At 40.9% G+C, this 19,148-nt stretch overlaps 1 pseudogene; it reads right to left on the bottom strand.

Annotated features, from left to right (window-relative positions):
* Window positions 1-19,148, bottom strand: part of LOC100790766 (importin-9-like) — a 142,527-nt pseudogene that overhangs the window by 80,629 nt on the left and 42,750 nt on the right.

Below are 19,148 nucleotides of genomic sequence, written 5' to 3'. Positions count from 1 at the left end.
AAAAAAGAAGGAGAAAAACCTCCGTATTCAATGTCTGCGCAGAGAGAGCAGCATCAGCTCTGGCATTAACAAAATGCCACTGAAAGAATCTGTTATGGAAGAGTCTCAATAAATGCGCATCAAAGGTCCGGTTCTCCGTTACCTTCCCCCTCGAAACATCAACAGCGAAGCTCAAAACAAAAGGTTCACTACTACCACCGAACCTACTACTCAAGCCACTAACGATGTCGTTTTGCGCTTGTGACGGACTAACTCCTCTCGAAGGAGACCACAGTGATGGGGTCGCTAGAACCTCGGAGTTTCCGTTTGGCGCCGTAAATGGTTATTATGCTCTTGCCAGAACCTCGCTGGAACCACCAGTCCTCGAGAACCTCGAATTCCTTCTCCAGAGGAACTTTCAGAAGTTATGCGCTCGGTATCAGAAGCATTAGACTCAGCCTTATACTAAAACTCAGATCCATTAGTTTTGTAGCTCTCCAATCTCAACGTCGTCGCGTCGAGAGAACCTCGAACGCCCGCCATGACATTCTGCAATGACCTAGCCACGCTCATCGGCGCGTCAGTTTGTTTTGGCGCAAAACTTCTTCCCGGAGGAGGGATCTATGATTTTCTTCCTCATCTCACATGAGGCATATGAGGAAACCAAATGCCTCAACACAGCCAAATGCAGAATGCAAAACACACACATGTGAGAAGAATGCAGTGTAAAGGATGGATTAGGGATTTTGAAATTGTGTGAAGAGTGAAGGAGGGTGTGAGCGCGAGAAGAAAGAGAGAGAGACCAGTCATAGAAGTCGAGGCAACGAAGTACGCTGCCCAACAATAGAGAGAAAACAAAAAGATGTAAACGTTCAAAGACGGTTTTGTACAAAATCGCCTTTGTACAGAACTCAATTACTACGGTTTTTACATAACCGTACTTAAACTTAGAATTTTAATGTACTTAATTACCATACTGCCACTATATCATTTTCAAAGACGGTCTATGCCGACTGTAGTTATTAGTGCATTGTAATAAACTATTATTGTAGTAGTGGTGGCAAAATGAGTTCAAGTGAGTCAACAGTAAAGTGATATATGAAGTGGTAAAAGGATTGGCATTCATTTTATGATGAAATAACGAAATTAAAAAAAATAATAATTAATGGATACAGAGAATAATCAATCTGCGCTCAACTCAAGTAAGCTACAACCCTTTTTTCAAATGACAAGCACAACCTTTAAATCGCAGAAAAATTATAAAGTGAATCTGTAGAAAGCCAATCAGATGCTACTGAGTAAAATAAAAAAAATGTGAACTAAGAGCAATGACTGGAGTCAATAATGCTATACTTGCTACTCTGTCATTTGAAGAAAAGCAATAGTATAGTACACCAATTCTCTGATATTAGCCACAACCACCTATAGAAATGCAAACCATAGATCAAAGTAATGATACAATTGAACACAATCAACAGAAAAATAAGATTTGAAGAATGTTCTGAACCAAACCTTTCCTAGTCTTGGATTACCCACAATGGTCAACATGAGTGCAAACAACTGTAAATAACAACTTGGATGAAAATGATAATTCAAAAATTATTACAATAAATGAAGGAAACACAAACAAAAAACCAAGCAAACCTGATTTACGCAAGTTTTAGACAGATCTCAGCCAGTTTATTATATAAAATCCTATGATTATAATTTTTTTATCGTTTCCATACAATAATCCAGCAAAACTATAAGACACTAATAAAAGGTATAGATCAAACAAAGAGGTTCCTTTCGATAGTAGCTGATGAAGCCATCATTGCAGTGACTATAGTATCCCCTGTGGATTCCAGTTTGACTAATTTGAAAATTAGGGCTGTCTTCCTTGCCAAATAACAAGTTAAAGGATACCATTATAGCAGCTAATTTAGTTTGACACTTCATGGTGACCGTTCTCTCTTTGGAATACTGACAACTATGTACAGTTCCAATTAAATAATCAAGTTAACAGGAGTTTTCTTTGGGGCAGTATGCAGATGATACGGTTTCCTTTGGGACAACAACGATGGCAAATGTAAGAGCAATCAAGGTGATGTTAAGGAGCTTTAAGTTGGTATCGGGATTAAAGATAAACTTTTCCAAAAGCAGTTTTTGGGCAATTGGGATGACTGAGCAATGGATGAACAATGCAGTCAGATAAGTCGCAGAATGTTGTCAGTACTCTTTTCTTATTTGGGTATCTCTATTGGGGCAAACCCAAGACGTAGTGAGATTTGGGATCTAATAGTCAAGAAATGTGAGAGAAAATTGTCAAAATGGAAACAAAAATATCTTTCTTTCGGGGAAGGGTGACTTTGATTAAGTCAATCATGAACTCCATCCCTAATTTTTTTTTCTTTTTTCAAGGCTCCAAAGATTGTGGTGGATAGGTTGGTGAGGCTGCAGCGGTGGTTCTTGTGGGGAGGACACTCGGATCAGAAAAAGATTACGTGGGTGAATTGGGGGTTCAGTCTGTCTACAAAAGGAAAAAGGTGGCTTAGGCATCAAGGATTTGATGAAATTCAACTATGCACTGCTTGGAAAATGGTGTTGGAATTTGTTTCATCACCAAGGAGAATTATGGCCACAAGTTTTGGAATCCAAATATGGAGGGTGGAGGAATTTGGATGTGACAAGAAGGACATACAGAGAGTCCCTCTGGTGGCAGGACCTAAGCTTCATCTGTAATTCAACCGAGGAGGGGAGCTGGTTTAAAAGTGGGGAAAAATGAAAAATTGGATGTGGATCAAAGGTGTTGTTCTGGGAAGACGGGTGGAAGGATGATGGGGTTTTGTTAATTGAAAAGTACCCAAGATTGTACCACATTTCTCAACAGCAACATCAATATATCCACCAGCTACGGGCGACATCAGGTGCAGGTGGGGAATGACAGTTCTAGGGGAGGAGATTCTTTTTGGAGGGTGAAATGGACATGACTGCAAAATTTATGGAGGATATAGAAGGTCTGATCATACAACTGCAGCGACAAGACACCTGGAATTGGGAGGGAGATTCAAGCAGGGGATATACAGTGGGAAATGCTTACATGTTGCTTGATAGGGATTCGACAAATGAAAATCAGGTTGGAGTGTTTACTGCACTATGGAAGTTAAAAATCCCAAGTAAAGCCTCATTCTTTGCTTGAAGATTAATCCGAGACAGACTGCCAACAAAGAATAACTTAAGAAGCAAAATGTGGAAATTAACAACGTCCGATGACCATTCTGCAGAAATCATGACAAAGATGCATGGCACCCCTTTTTCAGCTGTGTTAGAATCATGCCGCTGAGGTGGGAATCGATGTCTTGGTTAAACATATTAGGTGTATTTACAAAAACTCCAAGAGACCATTGCCTCCAACACTCCTACTGTAGTCTTAATGGTATTAGGTTACACTGATGACAGACTTGGTGGATCTCCCTGACATGGTGTATTTGGCACTCTAATTTTATCTTTTCCCAAATTATGGATGAATATTCTCAACCCTTGCTTAATTGCATCATTTAGTGGCAATACAAAGCTGCAAATTCAAACATCCCATTCTTTAAAAACTTACTGGAATACACAAATAAATGAAGGAAATAGAAGTCTTATATGAAAGAAAACCTTTATACAAAGAATGGAGCTATACATTTATTACCAAAATTCATGTTGATTGACTAGTGGGTATGTTACTACCTTCTATTGGATAATATTATTAAGTTTCTCCATTTTGTCATTGATAAGAAGCATAGAAACAGATAGAAGATAATAACAAATCAATTTTATGAAGAATTCACAAGGATAAGGGCTTCAATGAATAGAGATATCAAGATAGAAAACCATATTCTGTAATATATCACCCAGCTGACAAATATTTGCAAAGGCAGGCATTGCCATAAACTAAATAACATAAAAGAGATTGAAAAGCCATTGAAAAGGAGATTGAAGAAACAACTACTTGAATTTTGAATTATGTGGGAAAAATCACACACTCACCACACATTTGAGCTTTCTATTAACATATATATATATATATATATATATATATAGAGAGAGAGAGAGAGAGAGAGAGAGAGAGAGAGAGAGGGACAACTGTTAACAATGATAAAGTACAATTGTCCTCTGAAAAAACTGAATCACAAACCTTCACACACACTCAACATGCATACATTAAATTTCACACACACTCAACACTCCCCCTCAAGCTGGAGCATACAAATCATATGCACCAAGATTCGAACATATAGACTGAATCCTAGTTCCTCTTAAGAACTTAGTCAAAATATCTGCTGGCTGATCATTAGAATTAATGAACTCAGTGATAATCTCCTTGGACAATAGTTTCTCTCGAATGAAGTGACAATCAATCTCTATGTGCTTAGTCCTCTCATGAAAGACTGGATTTGAGGCAATGTGAAGGGCTACCTGATTATCACAGTATAACTTCATTTGTACAACTTCACAAAATTTCAACTCTTGGAGAAATTGCTTAATCCACATAAGTTCACATGTAACCATAACCATAGATCGATATTCAGCCTCTGCACTGGATCAAGCAACAACAGTTTGTTTCTTGCTTTTCCAAGAGATAAGATTCCCTCCAAGAAAACACAATATCCTAATGTAGATCACCTATCCATGGGACAACTAGCCTAATCTGCAGCACAGTATCCAGATACTTGTGTGTTACCCTTGTCTTCATACAACAATTCTTGTCTAGGAGCTCTCTGTACATATCTAAGAATACGCATAACGGCATTCCAATGATCAACATGAGGATTTTGCATAAATTGACTAACCACTCCAACAACAAAGGAGATATCAGGTCTTGTAATGGTGAGAGAAATGAGTTTTCCCACAAGTCTCCTATATCTCTCGGGGTCTTCACTTTGATCTGCCATGAGCTTCAGATTTGGGTCCATAGGGCTATCAATAGGTCTACAATTCTGCATGCCTGTTTCTTCCAAAATATCAAGGGCATACTTCCTCTGTGAGATCACAACACCATCTCTTGATTGAGCCACCTCAATACCAAGGAAGTACTTCAAATGTCCTAGGCTTCTGGAAATGGCTGAATAAGTGCTCTTTTAGCTGGACAATCTTAGTAGCATCATTTCCTATAATCACTATATCATCAACATAGACCATTAGATAAACACACTTTCCAGGAGATGTATGACAATAAAAAATAGAATGGTCTGCCTCACTTCGTTTCAGCCCAAAAAGTTGTACAATATGACTAAATTTACCAAACCAAGCTCGAGGAGATTGCTTCAACCCATAGAGAGATTGGTGTAGCTTGCACACAAGACCATACTCCCCCTGAGCAACAAACCCAGGAGGTTGCTCCATATAAATTTCTTCCACAAGATCACCATGAAGGAAGGCATTTTTAATGTCAAGCTGATGGAGAGGCCAATGATGCATGGTAGCCATAGAAAGAAGCATTCGAACGGTGGTGATCTTAGCTATAGGAGAAAAAGTATCACAATAATCAAGGCATTTTTTGTAGCCTTTAGCTACTAGTCGAGCATTAAGCCGATCAACCTCACCAATGGGCCCAACCTTAACAGTATAAACCCATCTACAACCCACGGTTTTCTCGCCAGGAGGAAGAGGAACAAGTTCCCAAGTACCATTATTTTCAAGAGTTTGCATTTCATCAATCATAGCCTGTCGCCATCCAGGATGACCAAGTGCCTCATGAATATTAGAAGGAACAATAAGAGAAGACAATGAGAAAACAAAGGAGAAATATAAAAGAGACAAACGATGATAACTTAAGAAGTTATAAATAGGATGAGAATTACAAGTAGATTGAGTACCTTTCCTGATGGCAATGGGCCAATCTGAATCAGAATGATGGGATGAAGTGGAAGAAGAAGGATCCATGGTTTGAGGATTGGTTGGAGGAGAATGAGGATCACAAGGAGACAATTCAGGCACTATAGAACCAACTTCGCTTGTCATGCGTTGATATGTAATAAGAGGTGGAGGAGCAACTTTAGTTGAATTTGGTGGAGAAGATGGGACTTCACTAACATTTTGGTCAGAGTTACCTAGTGGACAAGGAGAAGGAATTGGAAGTACTTACTTAAGAGAAGAAGAATAATCCATTGAGGGTGAGAAGAAGGGTGTGTCTTCAATGAAGGTTACATCCGCAGACAAATAGTATCATCTTGTGATTGGAGAGTGGAACTTGTAACCTTTTTGAAGACGAGAATAACCCAAAAAGACACATTTAATGGCCTTAGTAGAAAGTTTGTCTAAATTAGGAGAGAGATCATGGACAAAACAAGTACAACCAAACACTTTAGGAGAAACATGAAATAATGGATCATGAGGAAAAATAATTGAGTGAGGGATTTGGTTTTCAAGGGAAGAAGAAGGCATCCTGCTTATTAAGAAACAATCATTAAGTATTGCATCTCCCCAATGGTGTGTAGGAACATTGGAGTTTAACATTAGGGAACATGCAGTTTCAAGAAGATAACAATTCTTTTTTTCTGCTATACCATTTTGTTGTGGTGTATGAGGACATGTGGACTGATGTAGAATACCTTTTGAAGATAAAAAGAGGATAGATCATGAGAGAAATACTCTTTAGCATTAACACTTTTGAAAATCTTAATAGTTTTTCCAAATTGATTCTCAATCTCATGAAAGAAGACATGAATATAGGCAAAAGTTCAGATCTGTCTTTCATTAAATAAACCCAATTACATCTGTAGAATTCATCAATAAAGGTTACAAAATATCGAAAACATGTTTTCCTAGTTGATAAGACTCATCAATAAAGGTTACAAAATATTGAAAACATGTAACACGACTTGGTCTCCAAATATCAGAATGAATGGTAGAAAAAGCCAAGTTACATCTTTGTATAGTTTGAGGAAATGATGACCTAACATGTTTTCCTAGTTGATAAGACTCACATTCTAAGACTCGAAGATTCTTAAGATTAGGAACCATCATTTTCAGTTTTGGTAGACTTGGGTGACCCAGACGATCATGCAAAATTTTGGGTTTTGAAGTTGCAAGACAGGACACAGGAAAGTTGGGTTCTAAGTAGTAAAGTCCTCGTGATTCACGTCCTTCTCCAATCAATTGACCCATGCCATGTTCCTGAATAACAAAAGAATTAGCAGTAAAGGTTATTGAGCAATTTAATGAACGAGTTAACTGACTTAATGAGATTAGATTATAGGGGCATTGAGGAATAAATAATACGAAATTCAACTTTAATGAGGGAGATAAAGAAACTTGACCACTTCCTTGAGATGCAACTTTGGACCCATTAGCTACAGTAACAAAGTGATGAATTTTTGGAAAGGAAATGGATGAAAAAGAAGACTTGTTACCAGAAATATGATCAGAGGCACCTAAATCAAGTATCCAAGGACTAGGACCTTCAATAGATTGAGAGATACATGCTGATGAAAAACATGGTATGGAGGAAGATTGTGCTTGGTTATTGGATTTCTCAGATTTGAGCTTCAAATACTCTTGGTACTCCTCATCAGAGAACCTAGACTCTTATCTCTCTAACTTAGACACCTGTGCTACTTTGTCAGGAAAGCCATGCAGAGAATAGCAGTTTTCTTGAGTGTGGCCCATCCTCTTGCAATAGGTGCATTGAGGGCGTCCACCTCTTCCACTGTGGCTTCCTCTTTTATTACAGCCTCATCCTCTCCCACGAGGTGCAACCATGGCTGATGTTTCCATAATATCAGCTAGATTTTCATCTTTCAATACATGAGGCATACGAAGAAGTCTAGTGATGAGAGAGTCCATTGACGAAACTTGGTCTCCAGCAAGAACTTATCACACACATGATCAAAATCTGAGTGTAGGCTCATCAAGATAAGAACCATGTAGAACTTGTCCAGCTTCCTATTCACTTCCTCCAACGAATCGGCCACAAGAAATCTTTTCAGCTCTTCCACTGCTGCTCAAGCTTTACGTATATGTGCAATCATGTCATGGCTGGTTTGCTTAAGAGCCATAACTCTCATGCTTGCATCAAATAGGCTTTGAATATCATTAGCAAAAATCTCTTGGGCCTTCTTCCAAAAGAAGCAACATGTTTTCAATGATCTAAAGATTTCCAAAACATCTGGCTCAACCGATTGCCATAGCACATCACAAAGTTGAAAATCAAGTTTCTCCCACTCAGCTCTCTTGTTGTTCAGGACAACACCAACTCCCTTTTCCAAATGGTCATGATATCCTTGGCCAAGGAACCACAACTCCACTGAAGCAGACCAAGACAAGTAGTTTTTCCAGTTGAGTTTTGCAGTAGTAGAAGCACGAGTTTTTCCATTTTTGACCAAAAGGGCAAAACCCTAAGGGAGAAGAAGAAGAGGAACCACGAGTTGACAAGCAAACGCTGAAACAGAGGCTGAAATGTGCCTAGAAGATCACGACGCGTGGGCTTCACGTGCTGGAATGGGCGGGAGATGGTGGCGGCACGTGGTGGCGCGTGGCTGGGAATCTGGCCACGTGACCTGTAAGGGTGTGTCACGCTCCTCGAGGCGCAACCAACCCTGAACTCGCTGGTGAATTTGGCGGCGGCGGACAAAGAACCCGCTCGAATTTTGAATTTGAGATTTCTATTAACATATATATATATATATATATATATATATATATATATATATACAGAGAGAGAGAGGGACAACTGTTAACAATGAGAAAGTACAGCTGTCCTCTGAAAAAGCTGAAACACAAACCTTCACACACACTCAACACCACTCACGACAGAAAGTCAGTCAGTTAACTCCGACATGGAAATATCTCTAACAGAAGAATTTCATTTTTTGCTATACAAAATAATTACCATGCTAAACACAACAAACTGCTGTTATCATCACCTGGATAACAAATGAATCAAGGCTTTTCTCTGAACCATCAAAATCATATCTTCCCTCATGTGAATCTTCTGTTCCTTCAATGGACACTTTCTCATAAACTCTCAAAGAAGTGACAAATATATTCCACAAAAGTCCCAATATATTTATAATGAAAAGCATATAGTAACAAAATAAATTAAATAACTAAAAACAAATACTTAGCAACTCAGCTAGGGAGCAAACATACCCTCAAATTCACTTGTAAATAGACTTGAAAAATTCTGAATAAACTCTTTCAAGCACCTCAAAACAATGTTGTTTATATATATATATATATATATATATATATATATATATATATATATATATATATATATATATATATATATATATATATATATATATATATATATATATATATATATATGTCGCAACCTACCCTTCGGCGGGAGGGTGACGCGTGACTCGTGGGTGCATGTTCCAAGCAAGGAATACGCGCGGAGCCGCCACCAACGTTTATTTGAGGAAAACGTCAGAAAAACCGGAAAAGACGTGATCTACGAACTTTAAATGAAAGGTTCGGGAGTTGTATTTACGCACGGGGAAGGTATTAGCACCCCACACATCCGTCCCAAGAGACGGCAGCCTTTAATTAAATGTGCAAACATGACTTCAATTTTTATGTTCCCTTTTACGTCTTTATTTCTTTTTGTACATTTTATTTTTTTTATCTTTTTGCGGTCGACGAGGGTGTTTCCCTTGCTTCTACGTATTCCTTAATTGCGATAAGGAAATCAGACCTACGTAGTTCTTTGTGAACAAAGTGTTTGGTCAAGTTGTTTTTAACCTTTTTGTAAGATATGTTTTTATTGAATGAAATGTCATTTAAGGCGTTGGGCCATTAAACAAACTTTCAATTCTTTTGAAAAGAGAGAAGACATTAAGGCATTGGACCATTAATGATCTCTTTATTTTTTGAAAGAGGTAATAAAGTTACATGTTGATTTTAGGCCTTTAGAAATCTACATTTAACCAATAAAAGCGGAAAAGACCATTTCAAGGCGTTGGACCTTTGAAAATGGCTTTTTTAGGCGATGATAAAAGTTTGGTTTATGAATTGATTTTATCCTTAGTTTCACTTTGGTTATTAGTCGATTCGATTAAGAAAGAAAAATCCCAAAGAGAAACGTCCGATTGATTTTTCTTTTTTTACTTATTTTACTAAAAGATGTTTTTGATTATTATATTATTATTTTACCTCTTTTTTGTTTCCAACGTGGTTACGGCATGGCTGAACGGTAGGATTTCATTTTAACAGAAATTAACGGATATTACAATTCAAATGATCGATGGAAATTTATTTTATTTTTTGATTAGGCGAGAAAATGACTTAAGCAAATGACTAAAACACGTCAAAAGGGGGTACGGAAAGTAAATGAAATGAAAATCAAAGCACGTGAAAGCAAATCAGGACCACTAAGGGTACATAGAATGAATTGAAAAGTTCAATTTCGGGAACTTACCGATTGAAGACCGAAGAACGACGAAGAATGAATGAAGAACGTCGAAGAACGGCTGAAAATCTTCGCGAAATCACCCATGGAAACATTACGGAAGCGCCTCGACTTGGATTTTCTTCACGGAACCAATTTTTTCACTAATTTCAAGTGATTCTAGAATTACCAGGAGGGATGAACAATTTTCCTCTTCACTTCTCCCCCTATATATAGGAAAATGGGGGAGATGGTTGCCACCCAGATCGCCCAGGCGAGCTAGGTTGCTTCCTCCAGAAGCAACCACCTTATGGAGGAATTTTTTGGAAGGCCCAAGTGGGCCTGGTTGCTATTTGCACCCCCATTTTTACTAAGTACACCTGCCTTTTTTTGGTGATTCTTTTTCCGTAACGTTACAAAACTTTATGAATTTCATAACGATGCTTGTTTTCTTTCCGTAATGTTATGAAACCTTACGGATTACGTAATCATCCCCTTTTCACCTTCCCAAGTGTTACGGAACTTTACGAATTGCACACTAACACTTCCTTTTAATTTTCGGCATGTCGCGGAACTTTACGGATTGTGCTACAATGCTTTCTTTTGACTTCCGGAACGTCACGAAACTTCACGAATTGCCTAACGATGGGTGCCAAGTACCTCGAAGTGGTCAAACGAGGGTCGCATCCCAACAACGGATGGTCCCCGGACAAAATTAGGGTATGACAGTTGCCCCTCTTTACTTTTCTTTTATTGGAGATAAAAGGGAAGTAAAGATAAGACACTAATTTCGTTCGAGCGAAACACCACTCGGCAAGTGAACCTCCCTGTCAGCGGAACCTGCAAAAAATTGAAAATGATCAGTACCGACACATCATCCTGATACTGTCGAATTTGCTCCTCTTGGTTGATACAAGACGCAGAATGACCATAATTTGTCTCTGCATTTTGTTGGACACGATCGAGCCTGGGCAGCGAGACACATAATGACCATAATTTGTCTTTGTGTGCCACCGGACACGACCGCCTCTGGACAGCGAAAAGGTGTGCGGAATGACCATAATTTGTCTCCGCCCACCTCTCAACTTGCTGTTTTTGAATGACAAAGGGCGCAAAATTTGTCTCTGCGCGTTTATCACCCGCCTCACTGCTCCTGAATGATAAAGGGCACAGAATTTGTCTCTGCGCGTTAACCCACTCAGCTTGTTGTTCCTGAATCATAAAGGGCGCATAATCCGTTTATGCGCGTTTACCCACTCAGCTTGTTGTTCCTGAATGATAAAGGGCGCAAAATCTGTATCTACACATTTACCCACTCAGCTTGTCGTTCCTGAATGATAAAGGGCGTAGAATCTGTATCTACGCGTTTACCCAATCAGCTTGTCGTTCCTGAATGATAAAGGGCGCAGAATCTGTATCTACGCGTTTACCCACTCAGCTTGTCATTCCTGAATGATAAAGGGTGCAGAATCTGTATCTACGCGTTTACCCACTCAGCTTGTTATCATGCTTTGAGTCTTAGAGATAGCAAAAGAAAGTTCTTACGGATAACCACTTGGGTATCTCCGCATGTCACATGACTCCAGTGTCAGTATGAAAGAATTTGTCTATGCGGAAGATGACGTAAATGTCCGCGTGTCAATGGCTTGTTGGCCGCGATTGACAAAGGGTGCAGAAGACAACGTTAATCTCTGCGTGCTATCATGCTTTGAGTCTTAGAGATGGCAAAAGAAAGTTTTTACGGATAACCACTCGGGTATCTCCGCATGTCACATGACTCCAGTGTTAGTATGACAAAATCTGTCTGCGCGGAAGATGACGTAAATCTCCGCGTGTCAACGAGCTTGTTGGCCGCGATTAACAAAGGGTGCAGAAGACGACGTTAGTCTTTACGACGTTAGTCTTTGCGTGCTATCATGCTTTGAGTCTTAGAGATAGCAAAAGAAAGTTCTTACAGATAACCACTCGGGTATCTCCGCATGTCACGTGACTCCAGTGTTAGTATGACAGAATCAGTCTGCGCAGAAGATGACGTAAATCTTCGCGTGTCAACAGGCTTGTTGGCCGCGATTGACAAAGGGTGCAGAAGACGACGTTAGTCTCTGCGTGCTATCATGCTTTGAGTCTTAGAGATAGCAAAAGAAAGTTTTTACGGAAAACCACTCGGGTATCTCCGCATGTCACGTGACTCCAGTGTCAGTATGACAGAAATTGTGGGGGCGGCCGACAAAAGCGAGGCTGTTGCTCCTGTGAATCCTCAATGAGGAACTCAGACCTACGTAGTTCTGGATAACTTGTGAGACTAAAAATAGTCTCGGTGTTTTCTTCACTAAAATGTGAACATGCTTTAGTAAAGAGAGAAAAACTTCCAACTAAATCAGAGCAACATACACTTTTCGGATAAAAACAATGTGTCTACGGGGAAGGGGAGTATGCTGATGAAATCTTCTCATAACCACAAATGAGATTTTGGATGTTAGCATTTCGTTTCTAAATGACCATTTAGAGGAAATGCTGGGTTCAACAAAAATAGAAGAAAATCACTCAAAGTGTATCAATCTCACACAGGTAAGTGTTTCATCCTAATTCCGAACCATAGATATGCCATGACTTGATCTTGCAAATCATTTCCTATCAAATCAAAGGTTACATGCGTGATCATGGATTAGTAGGACTTTTTCTTGGGAATGGTGTTTTTTTTGTGGGAATTTGAATGTTTTTGGCTTTTTCCTTTTCTATTTTTGTTTAGCGCGAGGCAAACAAGTCACCGACGCACAGGATTTTGGTTGGTAATCAAAGGGAGAGAACCACTTTTGTTCGTGGTTTCCTTTCTTTTCATGTTTTCTTGGTGACAAATGTGTATTGTTCAGATATTGTCTGGTCCTAAGATCTTTCTGCATATTTCTTATTTTCTCTTTCGATCTTTGATCGAGAATTCTCTTTCCTTTTTTGCTTTCCCCCATTTTCCTTGATTGGGAATTTTCTCTTTTTGCTTTTCTCTTCTTTTCTTCTTTTCTCCTTTTTTTTTTTGTTTTCTTTTGAGGGCAAGGTTTATGGTGAGTTGGGATTTTGGCTCAAGGCTCGTAGAACGGCTGGACATGATATATGTCAGGGTTTGGTTTGGTTCAGGGATAAAAGGGGATGTCCCACATTATTTCCATGACACAAATGCAACAATGATGATCTGGAAATTTTATGCAAAACTAGTCATCCATGCACCTATGTGGACACTCAAGTGTCGAAAAAATTTTGGTCATGTGATGCTAGGGCTCATAATTCATTTTCTCTATTTTAGTCAACCCAGTGTTTCCAAAATATGTTCTTTTATCAATATGCACATTTATCCGAGTCTTATTTTGGGTGTTCGAAAAACTTTCACAACATTCATCCTTCAAGTGTATACACATTTTTTCAAAAACTGGTTATGATCAGTGAATTCTTTCTTTAAATAAAAGTTGGAAATCATCTCTTTTCACGAGCATGTTGTTTTTTTAGCTAGACAACTTTTTATTCTTATTATTTTCTTTTTTCTTCCTTCTTTTTCTTTTCTTACTTGCTCTTTTTTCTTTTTCCTCCTTTTCCCTTTTTTAAGTTATTTATTATTTGTTCATTTCCTCTCTCTCCTTTCTTTTTTCCTATTGGAAAAGGTCGTGCGGATGAGGGCGCACACTACCTATTCACGTCTAACCACAAGGTGAACGAATAACGTACGAAAATGGTAAGTCGCAAAAATGGTGACGAAATAACTGAAGGCCATAACGCCAAAAATTTCTAACAGAAACGAACAATAATGATTGTAAAGTTAGCAACCATATGAACAAAATAGAAAATAGTAATGTCAACAGTAATATGGGCAATAACAGAAAACGTTAATAGCAAACTAAACAAAACAAAAACAAATATGTCAAAAAATGCGGTGACCTTGGTCACATGGCTCCGCTTCCTCCCAAGAAGTCGAGCAAATTCGTCATCTCCTCATCCATGCGGGCCTCTTCTCCATCGCCGGGAGCCTCTGCGGGCGCCTCCTCTGTCTGGTCCTCGGGCCAATCTCCAGGCCATGCGACCTCAGCCCTAAACTGATCTGGAGTAGGGCACAGAAAAGGAGCGAAACCCTAGATCTGCAGACTGAGGCTAAGCTGGTAAAAACTGTCATGGGTCTGCACATGCGCCCTGTGGTTGGCCGCCTGCTGGCGAACCAAGTGTCGTAAGTACCGCTCCATGCCAAATGACCCAGCTGGATCCGCCTGATGAGGTGGTGGCGGTTCATCTATGGCCTGCGGTGCATCACCCTACGCTTGTCTAGGCGTGCAATACTTCTCAATGAAGGCTCAGGTGATCGGCGGCCCGATCACCTTACTGGGTGTAACGGAAACCCTGAATGACTGGCAGAGGCCCGTGATCAACGCTGGAAACCCCAGGGCCCTGTTAGACTTATCTGGGTCTAGAGGGTGCCTGGTAGGTGGCATACCTGCAAATAAATAAATGGCATCAGCGATCAACTGAGCCACATGGACGCTCATCCATGTCAAGATGGCGTACACCAGCTGACACTTCGGCAGAGGGAGGTCAGAATTATGATCGTTGGGCAGGATGTTGCTGAGCAGCAACGTCATCCATGTCTGGGTCAACGTAGTCATGTTGGTGCGCATGATCCGCACCCGTCTCCCAGCAGCAGTCCAGGCAAAATCCTGACCTGGTATGCATAGCAGTTGGGCAATGGCCACCTCATCAAATCCATCGGCCCGGTTCCTTCTCTGACTGTACTCGCACTCCTGGCCCTCCTCCAACACTAGCGGGTATCCCAGGAACTGGCTGAGGGCGTCTGCATCAAAAGGAATCCACTGGCCCTTTACCCATGACTGCATGTCCCGCACGCCCTCCTCCGTAGGCCAAGCATTGGCATAAAACTCGAGAACTATATCCTGATCAAACTTGGCCATGGGAGTGACCAGCGACGTCCAACGCCGGCGAGCTATCTCCTCCTGGAAATCTGTGTACTCATCGTCCCTGAGCTGGACGCGTCTCTCTCGGTGGAAGGACCATCCCTTGATGGCCTCGAAACGCTGCTGGTGCTCAGCGCTCCTGAAACGATGGTTGTCGAACTCGGGAGCGGCACTAGTCTCTTCGGCCGCGGCGTCCTTCCTAGATCGCTTTGTGGAAAGCTTTCTCGGAGCCATTTCCTGCAAAGACAAACATTTGGAAAGTTAGTTTACAAGAAAACGCTTATTTTAAAACAAAAACGACATGCTAATCTTTCCGATTTAGAAGAAACTTGTGCACATATTTCCTTAATGTAAAACATTTATGAATGTGCATATGTGTAAAATATTATCAACATACAAGGATATTCAAAACATTCTAGTCACCACACAGAATATGTATACACGTGCTCAAAATATTGTGTCAAAATTACACATGTTCATATCCTAAGCATTTCGCTACCACAAACTACCTACGCACATTTGAAGTATTTTATTAACACACAAATTTTTGTTGTTTCATTCACATTATTTATACACATATGCACATCCGAGAGCCAATCTCCCGTCACGCACACACTTGCATTTGAAAAAGGAACTTTCATGCCATCTATCTACACTTGAGGGGCAATTCCACATCATATATTCATCTGGGAAGCATTCTCATGGCATTTCTGACACGGGTACATTTTTTGAAAGGCTCCTTATGCCATCTATCCACAAATATGCACATGTTGAAAAGCATTTTTGCTACTCATTCACACTTTGCAAGGTATTTTTATGCCATATACTCACACACTTTGCAAGGCATTTCCGCGCTACCTATATCCACATATATACATACCGTTGAAAGGTATTTTCCATGCTACCTAGGTGCAAGGTATTCCTCACGGGGCAACCAAATTCAAGTAGAAACCCTCTCAAACACGTCCTAATATTCATGCCTATTCAAAACCAAAATTTAGATTCCTAGGCATAAGTCATGCTTCCTTGCTTTGAAATTAAAAGCTTGGGTTCCTAAGCCTAGAATTGCATTTGGGCACTCATTTCAAATCCTTTACGCTGTCCCTATATATATAAAACAGTCCCACAATCCCAACCTTACAAAACCATGTTCATATGTCATTGAGGCATTTCACCGAGCACTTGGTGGGCGCATGTTTAGGCATGAATAGTAAGAGAGTGGGGGCAATGTGGCATGCCCCATTGCTTCAGGATGCACCCTAGGCCTAAGGCCATCCCCTACAACCCCTCAATTCAAACCAATCAAGCATGAAATCAAACCAAAATTGCCCCACAAATTTGAGCACATTCCCACAATTTAGAGCACCAAAAGAGGACCAAAATACACCAATGGAAAGCTGGAAAACTCAAGGATGAGATACTTACTTGTTGGAGTGAGTAGGAGTACCAAAAATGAAAGCAAAAGGCAACCAAAGGTGGCTTGGGGGAGCAAAAACCGTGAGTCCCGTGAGCTCTCTCTTTTTGAATGAGGGGGGGGGGGGGGAGTTTTTGAGTGCAAAAAACGTTCCCCTCCCTTGTTTTTTTTATATTCTGGTGCAGGGGTTGCTCGCCCAGGCAAGCTAACTTGCCATTTTTTTTAGGGGGACATAAGCATGGCCCTCGGCGTTCGCTTACTCGAATCCACTCAAGGTAGATTAGGAATCCATTATTTATTTTAAACAAACAACAGTAATAATTACTGTGAGTTTAAAGGATACTAGGCTACCTTGCAGCGGCGTTTTCCGCTTGTCCCGAGCTGGGAAGGGATGACGATCTGTCGGTGGTGACTCTAGCCTCTATTTGCGTCCGTTCCTAAGTACCTGAAAGTAGGAAACAACAATGCGTGCCAAATCGTGATCGTGTCGTCGTCTTACCTTGATTGGTTTCTGCTTTTAGCTTTGTCTCGACCTCCAACTGTGGCCTAAGATGATTATGCCCCTGTTATCACAAAAATATGCATGCGTATACGTATGCATGAATGTTTTCAAATGCAATAATCTTATTAGTGAAAGCTGGTTAGTTTCAGTTTTGATTAAGCGCTTGGGGCACCCCATGAACTGAGCGAAAGGGCTCAGGTTATCACAAACTAACACATAGTTTAAAACCAAAGCGAGGACTGAAGCCTCAAACTCATGTTCTCTTCCTTTAAAAGACTGTGACGAGAGATATACAGTGGACGGAAATCCCTGGGGGAAACCAAGAAGACACACAAAAATAAAAGAACATGCAGCGACATCCTTAATTGCCCCAGATTCTAAGCATAGTATCGCTTGACAACATCAGAGTTCACTGGTAAAGGCAGTTCCTCGCCGTCCATGTTGGTAAGCACCAGGGCTCCTCCGGAAAAATCCCTTTTCACAACGAAAGTCCCTTCCTAGTTCGGGGCCCACTCCCCTCGACTATCTTTAACAGCGTGGGACATCTTTTTTAGCACAAGTTCTCCCTCATGGAACTTGCGCAAGCGTACCTTTTTGTCAAACGCAATCTTTATTCTTTGTTGCTACAGGCGCCCATGACTCATGGCCGTCAAGCGCTTACCTTCAATAAGGTTGAGTTGGTTATAGCGTGTTTGAGCCCACTCCGATTCTTCTAAGCCTGATTCTGCTAGTATCCTCTGGGAAGGGATCTCTACTTCAAATAGGAGTACCGCTTCCATTCCATAAACCAAGGAATACGGCGTTGCCCCAGTAGAAGTTCATACTGAAGTTCGGTGTCCATGCAAGGCAAAAGGCAATATCTCATGCCAATCTTTGTATGATACTGCCATCTTCTGAATAATTTTCATAATATTCTTGTTGGCTGCTTCCACGGCTCCATTCATCTTTGGCCGGTAGGGCGTGGAATTGTGATGCTGGATTTTGAAATCCGTGCACATCTCCTACATCATCTTGTTATTCAGATTGGTACCATTGTCGGTAATGATCTTCCTAGGGAGTCTGTACCGACAAATCAGCTCCCTTTTTATTAATCTGACCACTACACTCCTCGTGACATTGGTGTAGGAAGCCGCCTCGACCCACTTGGTGAAATAATCTATCGCCACGAGAATGAAGCGGTGACCGTTCGAAGCCTTGGGCTCGATGGCCCCGATGACGTCTATTCCCCACATGGAAAAAGGCCAAGGGGCGGACATGACATTCAGACGATATGGCAGAGCATTGACATTGTCCGCGAACGCTTGCACTTGTGGCATTTCCTTACATGGACGCAACAATCACCTACCATGGTGAGCCAGTAATAACCTGCTCTCAGGATCTTCCTGCCCATAGCATGCCCATTGGCGTGCGTTCCAAATGAACCCTCGTGGACTTCCTCGATCATGTGGTTCGCCTCTTTGGCATCCACGCATCACAGGAGAGTCATGTCGTGGTTTCTTTTATATAGTATGCTCCCACTCATGAAGAAACCGGCTGCCAATCTCCTCAATGTCCTTTTATCATTGTCGAAAATCTCCGGTGGGTACTCTTTGCTTTCAACATATCGCTTGATATCAAAATACCAAGGCTTACTGTCCCGTTCCTCTTCCACCTGGCAACAATGCGCGGGTTTGCCCCGACACCAGAACTCAATGTATGGTAGATCCCCGTGCGGCGTCAGCTGGAACATGGACGCCAAAGTGGAAAGCGCATCAGCCATTTGATTTTCCTCCCGGGTAACATGATGGAAGGAGATCTCATCAAAGGAATTAGCCATCTCCTTGATATAGGCTTTGTAGAGTATCAGCTTGGGGTCTCTAGTTTCCCATTCCCCTCTCAGCTGATGGATCACCAACGCTGAGTCCTCGTACACCTTGAGTAGCTTGACATTGGAGTCAATCGCTGCCTGGA

This window comes from Glycine max, chromosome 4, assembly GCF_000004515.6.
Source record: "Glycine max cultivar Williams 82 chromosome 4, Glycine_max_v4.0, whole genome shotgun sequence".
Lineage (NCBI taxonomy): Eukaryota > Viridiplantae > Streptophyta > Magnoliopsida > Fabales > Fabaceae > Glycine > Glycine max.
Note: the sequence above shows the minus strand (reverse complement) of the source record. Positions and strands in the feature narration are given on the sequence as shown.